Source organism: Jatropha curcas, chromosome 7 (genome assembly GCF_041381405.1).
Source record: "Jatropha curcas cultivar XTBG-Jc1 chromosome 7, XTBG_Jcur_1.0, whole genome shotgun sequence".
NCBI classification, from domain to species: Eukaryota; Viridiplantae; Streptophyta; class Magnoliopsida; order Malpighiales; family Euphorbiaceae; genus Jatropha; species Jatropha curcas.
The window spans coordinates 8,508,698-8,522,244 of record NC_143157.1 but is presented as its reverse complement, the minus strand read 5'-3'; the positions used below and the strand labels follow the sequence as shown (position 1 = coordinate 8,522,244).

Sequence of the window (13,547 nt, the reverse complement as noted above, 5' to 3'; positions counted from 1 at the left end):
TTTCCTATGCAGACCTGACACCTGGACCCTCAACTGACCCTGGACCATCAACTGGACCACCTGGCCCTCTTGGATCAGAGTTTCAAGATTCTCAATTACCTAACACTCCAATGACTTCCCAACAGATTGAAGCACTCCTTCCAAGACGATCAGCACGACTCCAACAACATCCCTCTCAACCTGGCCCCTCCAGTCATAATGATTCTGATTATGACCCTGAAGATGATCATAACACGTGGATTGCTGGTAATCTCAAACGAGCACGCTGGACCTATGATCACACTCCTTCTGATGACTCAGATGAAGACTGGTCTGAACATGAACCCATCAATAAAAGTCCCTGGGTCTAAAAGTGGATAGTGATGCGTCCCATCATTGTCCCCTTTCACTTTTGTCATAATGGTGATGTGTTTGTCTTTTCCTTTTGTCTTGTTGCAATAATGTATGTGTAAGAATATGTGTGTCACTATCGTGGGCCCTCCCCACATTATTATGTCTAGGATAAGATTCCTTTGCATTATTATGTTTGAGGATAAGATTGCCACGTGGCTTGTCACGATTGGCTCTCTAGATTACTTAAGATAAGAATAGATAAGGATGCCACATGGGATCTTCTCATTGGCTCTTTAGATTTCTTAGGATAAGGCTCTTGGCCTATAAATATGTAAGCTCTCTTCATTGTAAGAGATAAGAAAACTTTCTTATATATAATCTAGTGTGTTTTCTCTCAATGGCTTTCTAAATCTTCTCCTTTCTCCTTTCTGAAAATAGTTGCTGTGCTAAGTAGTTTTCTCCATTAATGCAAAGATCCTAGTCTCCGATCTGTACCCCTGTATGTTATTCTGGTTCAGTGTTCTAAAGACCTTGAAAGGCCTGTTGAAGCAGTGGAAGGCGTGTTGTGACTATTCGGTTGCGAACTGCTGAACGGAATACCATGCCGGTGGACAGCTCTCGGCTACGCCTGGCTGGTATTGACCATCTTTGATATTGATACGACCCTAGCCAATTAACAAGTACTCTTGCAAATCAACAAGGAACATCTAGCGGAAAGCATGCAATCTCGGAAGTACCCGACAATCCCTTTAACCCCCAAGTACTCTTGAAGAGAGAAAGCAAGGAATTTAGAACAAGAATCAGAAACTTACCTTCAAGTACTCTTGAAAACAACTCTGAAATTCTTGGTGCAATTAATCTTGTAGAACTCACAAGCTTAACTACTAAGGATATTTTGGTTCTATGAAGAACACAATCTGTTCTTGAAAGAACAAGAAGAAAACATTTTGTTTTTTATTTCAATTCAATGGTGGCTGCTGTGCAACTCTTACAACATTATAAGTAACCTAAGCTAACCCTAATTTAGCTATTAACTTAAGTTAGCCCAAGCTTATCCCTAATGTGGCCCAAATGGGCTTAATTAAATACAAGTCCAAGCTAACTACTTAAAACAATCCTGACTTAAACATTAACTAACTTAGGCTGGCCCTACTCTAGAAAATAAGCCCAACCAACCTTACACTTAATTAATTAAGTCCACTAAAAGAATTTAAACAAAATAGGGCAAATGGGCCGAAGGCCCTACACAACCCATACTTAAGCTCCTAATAAGCTAACAACCTCCTAAATTTGCCTAAGTATAGAATCATGTAAAATGCATCAAATGGCAGCCTCATTGCACGCCTCAAGCATCATAACAAGCTTTGGTGCTTCTTCAAGTTCAATCTCACATCTTGCATAATTATGATCTTGAAGCTCCAATGTGATTTGTTCTTGAGCAAATGCATTCAAGGCTGTTCGTAGCTTGGTTGCACGAGCTCTTGTGATTGGCCCCACGGGTAGAGCTAGAGGATCTTTCACCTTGCTTCCTTGATCCGTATCATTCCCTCCCTCCTCAAAAAGATTTGTCCTCAAATCTGAATCATAATCAAATGGAGAAAGGTCAGAAACATTAAAGGTAGCAGACACGCCATACTCACCTGGTAGATCAATCTTGTAGGCATTGTCATTGATCCTCTCCAACACTTGAAAAGGCCCATCACCTCGGGCAGCAAGCTTTCCTTTCCTTTGGTTTGGGAATCTTTCCTTCCTCATGTGCACCCAAACCCAATCGCCAGGTTGAAATACCACATGCCTCCTTCCCTTGTTGGCACGGTCAGCATAGCTTTTGTTCTTCATGTCTATATGAGCCCTAGCTTTAGCATGTATCTCCCGGATCAATTCAGCCTTCTTTTCACCATCTAAGTTAGCAATTTCACTTAAAGGCAAAGGAAATAAATCAAGTACAGTTAAAGGATTAAAACCATACACAAGCTCAAATGGACTATAACCACTAGAAGAATGTATAGACCTATTATAAGCAAATTCAATGAAAGGCAAACAATCCTCCCAAGTTTTCAGATTCTTACCAACCACCGCTCTAAGTAAAGTACCTAGAGTTCTGTTAACTACCTCAGTCTGTCCATCCGTTTGGGGATGACAAGTAGTAGAGTACAGCAACTTTGTACCAAGCTTACCCCATAAAACACGCCAAAAGTGAGAAAGGAATTTGGCATCACGGTCTGAGACTATGGTGCGTGGCACCCCATGCAATCTCACAACCTCCCTAAAAAACAACTCAGCAATATGGACAGCATCATCACTCTTATGGCATGCAATGAAATGTGCCATCTTACTAAACCTGTCCACAACAACAAAAATACTATCCCTACCACGCTTTGTTCTAGGCAATCCAAGTACAAAATCCATAGAAACATCAGTCCAAGGCAAAGTAGGTATAGGTAAAAGCATATAAAGGCCATGAGGCATAGATTTAGACTTAGCTTGCTTACATGCTATGCACACACCACACAGTTTCTCTACATCCCTACGCATATGTGGCCAAAAGAAATGTTCAGCAAGTATATCATATGTTTTAAGAACACCAAAATGCCCCATAAGTCCTCCACAATGCGATTCTAATACAAGCAATTCACGCATAGAACATTTGGGTATACAAAGTTTATTTCCCTTAAATAAAAACCCCTCATGCCTAAAGAACTTATTAAATGCCCCATGTTCACATGCACTCCAAATAAGACCGAAGTCATCATCATCAACATACAAGGATTTTATATGCTCAAATCCTAACAACTTAGCATTAAGAGTAGTAATTAAAGCATACCTCCTAGAAAGTGCATCAGCCACAATATTTTCTTTCCCTTGCTTGTATTTAATCACAAAAGGAAACTGTTCAATGAATTCAACCCACTTACCATGTCTCTTGTTCAACTTACCTTGTCCCTTGAGGTGCTTTAAAGACTCATGGTCAGTGTGTATGACAAATTCTTTGGGTAGAAGGTAATGTTGCCATACCTCCAATGCTCTCACTAGAGCATATAGCTCCTTATCATAGGTTGAATAATTGAGTTGCGCTCCATTGAGTTTCTCACTGAAATAGGCAATAGGCTTTCTCTCCTGCATCAACACTGCACCAATACCTACACCAGAAGCGTCACACTCAATCTCAAATGTTTTATCAAAGTCAGGAAAAACTAAAATAGGAGCAGAACAAAGAATGGATTTTAAAGTATCAAATGCCCTTTGTTGCGCTTCCCCCCATTTGAACCCAACTTCCTTCTTTACCACCTCTGTGAGTGGGCTGCTATAGTAGAGAAGTCCTTCACAAACCTCCGGTAGAAGCTTGCCAAGCCATGGAAACTCCTCACCTTAGATATAGATTTAGGAGTTGGCCATTCTCGAATTGCTTTAACCTTCTCCTCATCAACTTCAATCCCCTGTGCACTCACAACAAAACCAAGAAAAACAAGCCTATCTATGCAAAAAGTGCATTTCTGTAGTTTAGCATATAACTTTTCAGCTCTCAAAGTTATCAATACTAACCTAACATGCTCAATATGCTCATCAATAGATTGGCTATAAATCAGTATATCATCAAAATAAACCACAACAAATTTGCCTAGAAAAGCACGTAAGATATGGTTCATTAATCTCATGAAAGTACTAGGTGCATTTGTTAGACCAAATGGCATAACCATCCACTCATATAAACCATATTTAGTCTTAAAGGCAGTTTTCCATTCATCACCTAACTTCATTCTAATTTGATGATATCCACTCATTAAATCAATTTTCGAAAAGTATTTACTACCATGCAGTTCATCTAACATATCATCTAGCCTAGGAATTGGATGGCGATACTTAACTGTGATTTTGTTGACAGCTCGGCAGTCAACACACATCCTCCAAGAACCGTCCTTCTTAGGCACAAGTAATACAGGCACTGCACATGGGCTCATACTCTCCCTCACAAATCCCTTAGACAACAGGTCATCAACTTGGCGCTGCAACTCCTTAGTCTCCATGGGGTTGCTCCTATACGCTGGCCTATTAGGAATTGTGGCTCCGGGCACGAAATCAATCTGATGCTCAATGCCTCTTAGGGGTGGTAGTCCGCTAGGCATTTCATCAGGAAACACATCAGAAAACTCCTGCAACAAAGAAACAAAACTAGGAGGCAAAGAAGAAGTGTCAATGTCAGTCAAATTAAGCAAAGTTTCCTTAAACCAAATCATTAAGATTGGTCTACCCTCACCAACATTACTACGGATCTCTCTCTCTCTTACATACATGTTTTGTTTCTTTCTTCCCTCTCTTGGTGTTTCACTCACCAATGGGCCATTCAATTGTTTCTTTTCACTCTTGGCCTCTTTATCCCTTTTTTCTTTATCTTTATTTTCTCCCCCCCCCCCTGAATACAATTCTGCCCCTCACTTTCTAATATCCTCTTTTGGTCCAAATAGACCTCTTGTGGTGTTAAAGGAGCTAGAACCACATTTTTACCCAAATAGGCTAGGGAGAACCGGTTGGTGTACCCGTCATGCTGGACTCGCCTGTCAAATTGCCATGGGCGGCCTAGGAGAATATGCCCAGCTAGCATAGGTACTACATCACAAGTGACCTCATCCTTGTACCTTCCAATGGAAAATGGCACCTTCACCTGCTTGTTTACTCTTACAGAACCCATATCATTTAGCCATTGAAGCTTATATGGCCTTGGGTGCTGCACACATGTCAAACCCAATTTCTGCACCATGCTCAAACTAGCTACATTAGTGCAACTTCCACTATCAATAATCAAAAGACATACCTTGTCAAGTACCAAGCACCTAGTATGGAAAATATTCTTTCTTTGTACTAAGCTCTCCTCTTGAACTTGCATGTTGAGAACTCGCCTAGTAACTAGTAATTGTCCCATCTCAGGTTGTAAAACTTCATCATCACCCTCATCATCATCATGGCAGTCTTCAAGTGGTGGCATTGGGTTTTCTTCATCCTCAGATTCAGAATAGGTGTATCCATCCCTAATCACTATTACTCTCTTATTAGGGCATTGAGAAGATATATGGCCCTTCCCAAGACACTTGAAACATTTGATGTCTCTACTAGGAGTATTGGAACTTGAACCCTTTGAATAAGTTGGCACATTAGGCGTGAATGCCTTAGGCACTGAATCTGTCCCCTTTTGTGTAGAGCTTTGAAACTCCTTTTTCTCCTCCCTTTTAGGCCATCTAGCACCCCAAGAATTGCTGTTGTTGTTGGCAGCCCTATATGATGTGGTGCTCTTCCCTTTTCTCTGCTTCTCTAACTTCATAGCCATATTCAGCATCTCCTCCATGGAATCATACTTGTACATCTCTAATGCATCAGCTATGTCTTTATTCAGGCCACCTAAGAATCTAGCCATGGTCACCTCCTCATTTTCCTCAATGTGTGCTCTAGCCATGCACATCTCCATATCCTTATGATAGTCTTCTACTGATTTGGCTCCTTGGACGAGTCTATGAAGCTTCTGATGCAACTCCCTGAAATAATGCTCAGGAAGAAAACGTTTTCTCATTACCTCCTTCATGTCTTCCCAATTGTGGATAGGTCGTCTTCCCACTTTTCTTCGACTCTGATTAAGTTGATCCCACCAAAACAGAGCATAGTCTTGGAACTCTAAGGCTGCAATTTTCACCTTTTTTTCTTCAGTATACCTGTTGCATTCAAAGATCATCTCGACCTTCCTCTCCCATTCCAAGTATTCATCTGCACTGTTTCGGCCTTTGAAAGGTGGCACCTTGAGTTTGATGTTACCCAAGTTACCATCTAATGGTGTGTCAACCTCTTCGTCATCCTCTCCATAGTGAGTTTCATTTCTGTAAACACGGCCTCTACCAATCCCTCTTCCTCTTCCTCTATTATTTCTACCTCCTCTTGCCCACATAGGCTCTCTATGCCATTCATCATCCTCTTCTTCATACTCTTCATGCCAAGGTTGTTTAGAGTGCTCTTTGGAAGTGCTTGCAACCCTACTTGTGGCATTAGGGTCATGTCTTTCTGTCTTTTGCTCTTGAATCTCCAGTCTGTCATTAAAGCTCTCCATAAGCCTAATGATTCGTCCCATTTCTCCAGAGAAAGCATCTAGAAAGGCTTGTAGTTTTGGATCTTCAACTTTGAGAGGGCTATTATCCTTGTCTCTAGATGAATTAGACATCCTGAAATAAGATTGCAAAAACTAAGGAAATAGTTAGTTTATCACTCCCTCACGTGTTTCTCTCCTTATTTGGCTTTTTTTTTTTTTTCAATATGTGGGTTTCACTCCAGCCTTTTACCACTCTTTCCACTTGAATAATTGCACTTCAGAATCCCAAAGTTGCTACAAAAGTCAAGAGAAAGTTAGGAAAAACAAAGAATATAATTAAGTAATGCACAAACTCTATCAAGAAATCACAATGTTTGAATGGCAATACAAGAATAAGAAAGGTGTATTGCTAGAAATCAATAAACTAAAGTGTAGGAACAAGCAAATAACACTTTAGCAATGTTAAATGAAGCAAAGATAGCACACAAACAAGAAATTGAAACTAGAATTTAAAAGACGATTTAGGGATATAGTGTATGAATTTAGTTCGCTACAAAGCAAACCAAATATGGACCTAATTAATTCTACCCAATCAAAGCAAGCAAACAAAGAAAACCCAAAAAAAAAAATTTTTTTTTTTAAGGTACTGTAGCAAGTTTGCTTCTGAGTTCCTGTAGCAAGTTACTGTAGCACAACGTTTTTTATTTATATCCTCACTTAACCTACAAATGTGACCCAATTTAGGTAGGGTAAGGGCTTAACAAGGTATAAGTGGATGGTTTGTGTCTCCCAATTCAATTTAGGTAGGTAATGACTTAGTCCAACAATGACTTTTGTATCTCCCAATTCAATTTTAGGTAGGTAATGACTTTGTCCAACAATAATTTTTGTGTCTCCCAATTCAATTTTAGGTAGGTAATGTCTTTAACAACCAATTCAGATCCAGATTTTTTTTTTATCAAGAAATAAGCAAACAACAAGAATGTTCAAAGATAGATCTTGAATTAGTCAAAAGGGTAACTAGAAAATGATGCAAACAATAAGAAGATACAAAGAGAAAACTAGATTCAAGAAGATTTAAAGAGAAATTATCTAAATCCAACAAGATCTAAAGAGAAATTGTCCAGATCCAACAAGATCTAAAGAGATAATGTTTAGATCCAACAAGACCTAAAGAGATAATGTGTAGATCTCAGAATGAAAAGAAAACACGAAGATAAACAACAATGAATCCAACAACAAGAAAACTCAAATTCCTAACTAAGATAACAGAACTTACCCCAAAACTTTGATTTGGCTCTGATACCAGATGATACGACCCTAGCCAATTAACAAGTACTCTTGCAAATCAACAAGGAACATCTAGCGGAAAGCATGCAATCTCGGAAGTACCCGACAATCCCTTTAACCCCCAAGTACTCTTGAAGAGAGAAAGCAAGGAATTTAGAACAAGAATCAGAAACTTACCTTCAAGTACTCTTGAAAACAACTCTGAAATTCTTCGTGCAATTAATCTTGTAGAACTCACAAGCTTAACTACTAAGGATATTTTGGTTCTATGAAGAACACAATCTGTTCTTGAAAGAATAAGAAGAAAACGTTTTGTTTTTGATTTCAATTCAATGGTGGCTGCTGTGCAACTCTTACAACATTATAAGTAACCTAAGCTAACCCTAATTTAGCTATTAACTTAAGTTAGCCCAAGCTTATCCCTAATGTGGCCCAAATGGGCTTAATTAAATACAAGTCCAAGCTAACTACTTAAAACAATCCTGACTTAAACATTAACTAACTTAGGCTGGCCCTACTCTAGAAAATAAGCCCAACCAACCTTACACTTAATTAATTAAGTCCACTAAAAGAATTTAAACAAAATAGGGCAAATGGGCCGAAGGCCCTACACAACCCATACTTAAGCTCATAATAAGATAACAACCTCCTAAATTTGCCTAAGTATAGAATCATGTAAAATGCATCAAATGGCAGCCTCATTGCACGCCTCAAGCATCATAACAAGCTTTGGTGCTTCTTCAAGTTCAATCTCACATCTTGCATAATTATGATGATACGGATCGGATCAAAGAATGAGATATAAGTTCGCCTCTATGGCACCCCACGTTTATAATGAAACGGAAACACCAATAATCGAGATTAAACGCTCTATGGCACCCCACGTTTATAATGAAACGGTAACACCAATAATCGAGCAAAGAACAAGATAAACGCCACAAACAAGTTGATAAGCTTACCTTAATTCTTGATGCAATTAGAGGAAGCAATCTCTCACTATCACTCTAAGCAAAGGAGTACAAGCAAAGCTTAAACAAATGAAGTTTTCAATGTCTCAAAAATCGTGTTCTTACATGGAATACAAGATATTTATACTAAAACAAGAAACTAGGGCTTAATGAAGCATAAAACATAAAACGCGTTACTGTAGCGCGTCTGAGTTCCTGTAGCACGTTACTGTAGAAAAGTCAAATTTACTGTAGCAAAGTCAAACTGATTGGCGCGGCACTGTAGCGCTTCTGAGTTCCTGTAGCACTGTAGCGCTTCTGAGTTCCTGTAGCACGTTACTGTAGCAGCGTGCTTTCCTCCACTTAAAGAGCCACCAACAACATTAGAAGCCTAGGAATGCCTTCAAGTTCCTCACAACACTTGTTGAATGCAACATCATGCAGTTCTTGTGTTATTTGGGCTTGAACAAATAATGATATGGCTGCCCCATATCGCTTGGCACGGCTCCTTGTAATCGGTCCAATAGGAAGCACCAATGGATCTCCTTCGTCGTTCACCATGCCTCCTTGTGATCCAGCGACGAGTGATGATGGATCCGTATCATCCCCCCTTTCCTCAAAAAGATTTGTCCTCAAATCTGCATCCATGTCAAAAGGAGACAAATCACTAACGTTAAAGGTAGCGGAAACACCATACTCACCTGGTAAGTCTATCTTGTAGGCATTGTCATTGACGCGTTCCAAGACTTGGAATGGACCATCTCCACGTGCATCTAGTTTAGACTTTCGTTGGCTGGGAAACCTTTCCTTCCGAAGGTGCACCCAAACCCAATCTCCAGGCGCAAACACTAGCTTCCTCCTTCCTTTATTGGCCTTGTCAGCATACTGTTTGTTCCTCTTTTCAATATTTGCTCGAGCCTTCTCATGTAAAGACTTCACCAGTTTAGCTTTCTGTTCACCATCTAAACTAGAGAGCTCATGTAAAGGTAAAGGAATAAGGTCCAAAACAGTTAGTGGGTTAAATCCATAAACAAGTTCAAATGGAGTAAAACCTGAAGTAGAATGTATGCTTCGATTATATGCAAATTCAATAAATGGCAAACAATCCTCCCAAGTTTTTAAATTTTTACCCACTATAGTACGAAGTAAAGTTCCCAAAGTCCTATTCACAACCTCAGTTTGTCCATCAGTTTGTGGATGACAAGTAGTCGAATAAAGTAATTTTGTACCGAGTTTACCCCACAAAACCCGCCAAAAATGTGAAAGGAACTTAGCATCCCTATCAGAAACAATAGTCCGCGGAACTCCATGTAATCGTACCACCTCTCTAAAGAATAATTCAGCAACATGAATAGCATCATCAGTTTTGTGACAAGGAATGAAATGAGCCATTTTGCTGAACCTATCAACTACTACAAATATACTGTCTCTACCATGCCTAGTCTTAGGTAATCCAAGTACAAAATCCATAGATATATCAACCCAAGGTGAGCTAGGAACTGGTAAAGGCATATACAACCCATGAGGCATAGACTTAGATTTGGCCTGTTTACAAGTAAGACAAGAATCACAAACCTTCTCGACATCTTTACGCATATGAGGCCAATAAAAATGTTCATTCAACATGTCATAAGTCTTATGTACCCCAAAATGTCCCATCAATCCCCCACAGTGAGACTCAAGTACAAGCAAATCACGCATAGAGCATTTAGGAACACAAAGTTTACTGCCCCTAAACAAATATCCTTCGTGTCGATAAAATTTATCAAATGCCCCGTGTTCACATGCCAAATATACATTGCCAAAATCAGAGTCAGACTCATACAAATCCTTAACATACTCAAATCCTATCAATTTAGAGCTAACAGTAGTAAGTAAAGTATATCTCCGTGACAATGCATCAGCAACAACGTTATCCTTTCCATGCTTGTATTTAATAACGTAAGGGAATTGTTCAATGAACTCAACCCACTTACCATGTCGCTTGTTGAGCTTACCTTGACCCTTCAAATGTTTTAGGGCTTCATGGTCAGTATGAATGACAAACTCCTTAGGTAGTAAGTAGTGTTGCCATACGCTCAAAGTCCTCACCAAGGCATATAGCTCCTTATCATAGGTCGAGTAATTGAGTTGTGCCCCGTTCAACTTCTCACTGAAATAGGCAATTGGTTTCTTCTCTTGCATCAGTACTCCTCCAATTCCTACACCAGAAGCATCACACTCAATTTCAAAGGTGTTCTCAAAATTAGGTAAAGAAAGTATAGGAGCGGATGTCAACTTCCCTTTAAGCATCTCAAACGCTTTCTGTTGTTCCTCGCCCCACTTGAACCCAACTTCCTTTTTAATTACCTCTGTGAGTGGTGCGGCAATCGAAGAGAAATCTTGTACAAACCGTCGGTAGAAACTTGCCAACCCATGGAAACTTCGCACATCCGAAGCTGATTTCGGCGTCGGCCATTCCTTAATAGCTTTCACTTTCTCCTCATCTACCTCTATACCCTGCGCACTTACAACAAAACCAAGGAACACAAGTCTATCTATACAAAATGTGCATTTCTTAAGCTTAGCATACAATTGTTCAGTTCTCAAAGCTTGTAATACTAGCCTAACATGCCCAACGTGATCATTAAGAGACTTGCTATATACAAGTATATCATCAAAGTACACAACTACAAATTTTCCTAAGAAAGCTCGTAAGACATGGTTCATAAGCCTCATAAACGTACTAGGTGCATTAGATAATCCAAAAGGCATTACTAACCATTCATACAAACCATACTTAGTTTTGAAAGCAGTTTTCCACTCATCACCTAGTTGCATCCGAATTTGATGATAACCGCTCATTAAATCGATCTTTGTAAAGTAAGTAGACCCACACAATTCATCTAACATATCATCAAGTCTAGGAATAGGGTGTCTATACTTTACAGTGATTTTGTTGACCGCCCTACAATCAATGCACATTCGCCATGTACCATCCTTTTTGGGTACTAAAAGTACTGGAACGGCACAAGGACTCATGCTCTCTCGCACCAATCCTTTCTCCATAAGCTCATCAACTTGCCTCTGCAACTCCTTTGTCTCTGTTGGATTGCTTCGATAGGCTGGTCGATTTGGAATGGTGGAACCGGGAATGAAATCAATCTGATGTTCTATCCCTCTCAAAGGTGGTAATCCACTAGGTAGCTCCTCTGGAAAAACATCAGTGAATTCCTGTAACATAGAAACAAACACAGGAGGTAAACCATCAAGATTAGTGTCAGCGTTAGAAAATAAAATTTCCTTGAACCTAAGAAGCAACACGGGTTGCCTCAAGGCTATGGCACACTTAACCTCTCTAGCTCTCGCATAAAAAGTGTGTTTCTTTCTCTCCCCTCGTTGTGTTTCACTCACTTTTGGGCCACCAATCTGTTTGGTATCTTTTGTGGCCTCTTTCTTTTCAACCTCTCTTTTAACACTCTTTAGTTCTCTCGAACTGGAAGCCTCACTCTCATTTTCCCTCAAAGCTAAAGTCTCTCTTTCTCTCTCAAGTATTTTCTTCTGATCGGTGTATACTTCTTGAGGTGATAATGGAACAAGAGTCACCTTCTTCCCCTTATGAACCAAAGAGTATCGGTTAAAGAACCCATCATGTAGTGCCTTTCGATCATATTGCCATGGTCTTCCCAGCAATAGATGGCCTGCCTGCATCGGTACTACATCACATAAAATTTCATCTTTGTACCACCCAATAGAGAACGGCACAAGCACCTGGCGTGTCACCTTCACCTCTCCACCATCATTCAACCATTGCAGTCTATAAGGTTTAGGATGTTTAAGACATGCCAAATTCAACTTATTCACCATACTCACACTAGCAACATTAGTGCAACTACCCCCATCAATAATAAGCAAGCACACTTTTCCATGTATCAAGCATCTAGTGTGAAAGATGTTCTCACGTTGTTCAAGGCTCTCCTCCTTAACATGCATATTCAAAACTCGCCTAACAACTAGAGATTCTCCACGTTCAGCAAACAACAAGTTATGCTCATCCTCATCTGACTTATCATTATCAACATCATGCAAATGAGGCAAATCATCACAATCACTACATTCAGATTCAGAACTAATATTACCATCTTCCCTAACAATCATAACCCTTTTATTAGGACATTGAGATGCAATATGCCCCTTTCCTAAACACTTAAAGCATTTAATCTCTCTAGCAGGGTTTATAGAGTTAGAAGTACCTTTGTTTCCCTTGAATGTAGTTTGGGCAACCTCTTTACCTTTCGAAACTGATTCTGTTCTTTGGAAACTAGGGCCTTTGAAATCTTTCTTCTCACCTTCTTTGGGCCATTTGGATCCCCATGTGTTGCTAGAATACTTGTTGGTGGATCTCCCCTTTTTCTGTCTTTCAAGTTTCATGGCCATATCTATCATCTCCTCTAAGGTATCATACCTATACATCTCTAAGGCATCAGCAATGTCTTTGTTTAGACCTCCAAGGAATCGTGACATGGTGATTTGGACATCTTCCTCAATCTTGGCTCTTGCCATGCAAATCTCCATCTCTTTGTAGTACTCTTCCACGCTCCTCCCTCCTTGCACCATTCTTGCTAATTTATTATGTAAATCCCTGAAGTAATGAGCAGGAACAAACTTTTGGTGCATTAACTCCTTCATGATCTCCCATGGTGGTACTGGTCGCATTCCCCTGCTTCTTCTTTTTAGTAGCAATTGTTCCCACCAAAACATAGCATATCCTTTGAACTCCACAGCTGCAAGATGGGATTTCTTCTCCTGGGAATAGTTATGGCATTCAAAGATTTGTTCTACCTTTCTCTCCCATTCAAGGTATTCTTCAGCATTGTTGTTGCCCTTGAATTCTGGGATCCTCATTTTGATTGCTCCCAAGTCTCCATCAA

The 13,547-nt window shown here is 39.8% G+C and overlaps 1 pseudogene; it reads right to left on the bottom strand.

Moving 5' to 3' along the window:
- Positions 1–855: 855 nt before the first annotated feature.
- Positions 856–6,442, bottom strand: LOC149494665 (uncharacterized; annotated as a pseudogene).
- Between the last annotated feature and the right edge of the window lie 7,105 nt (positions 6,443–13,547).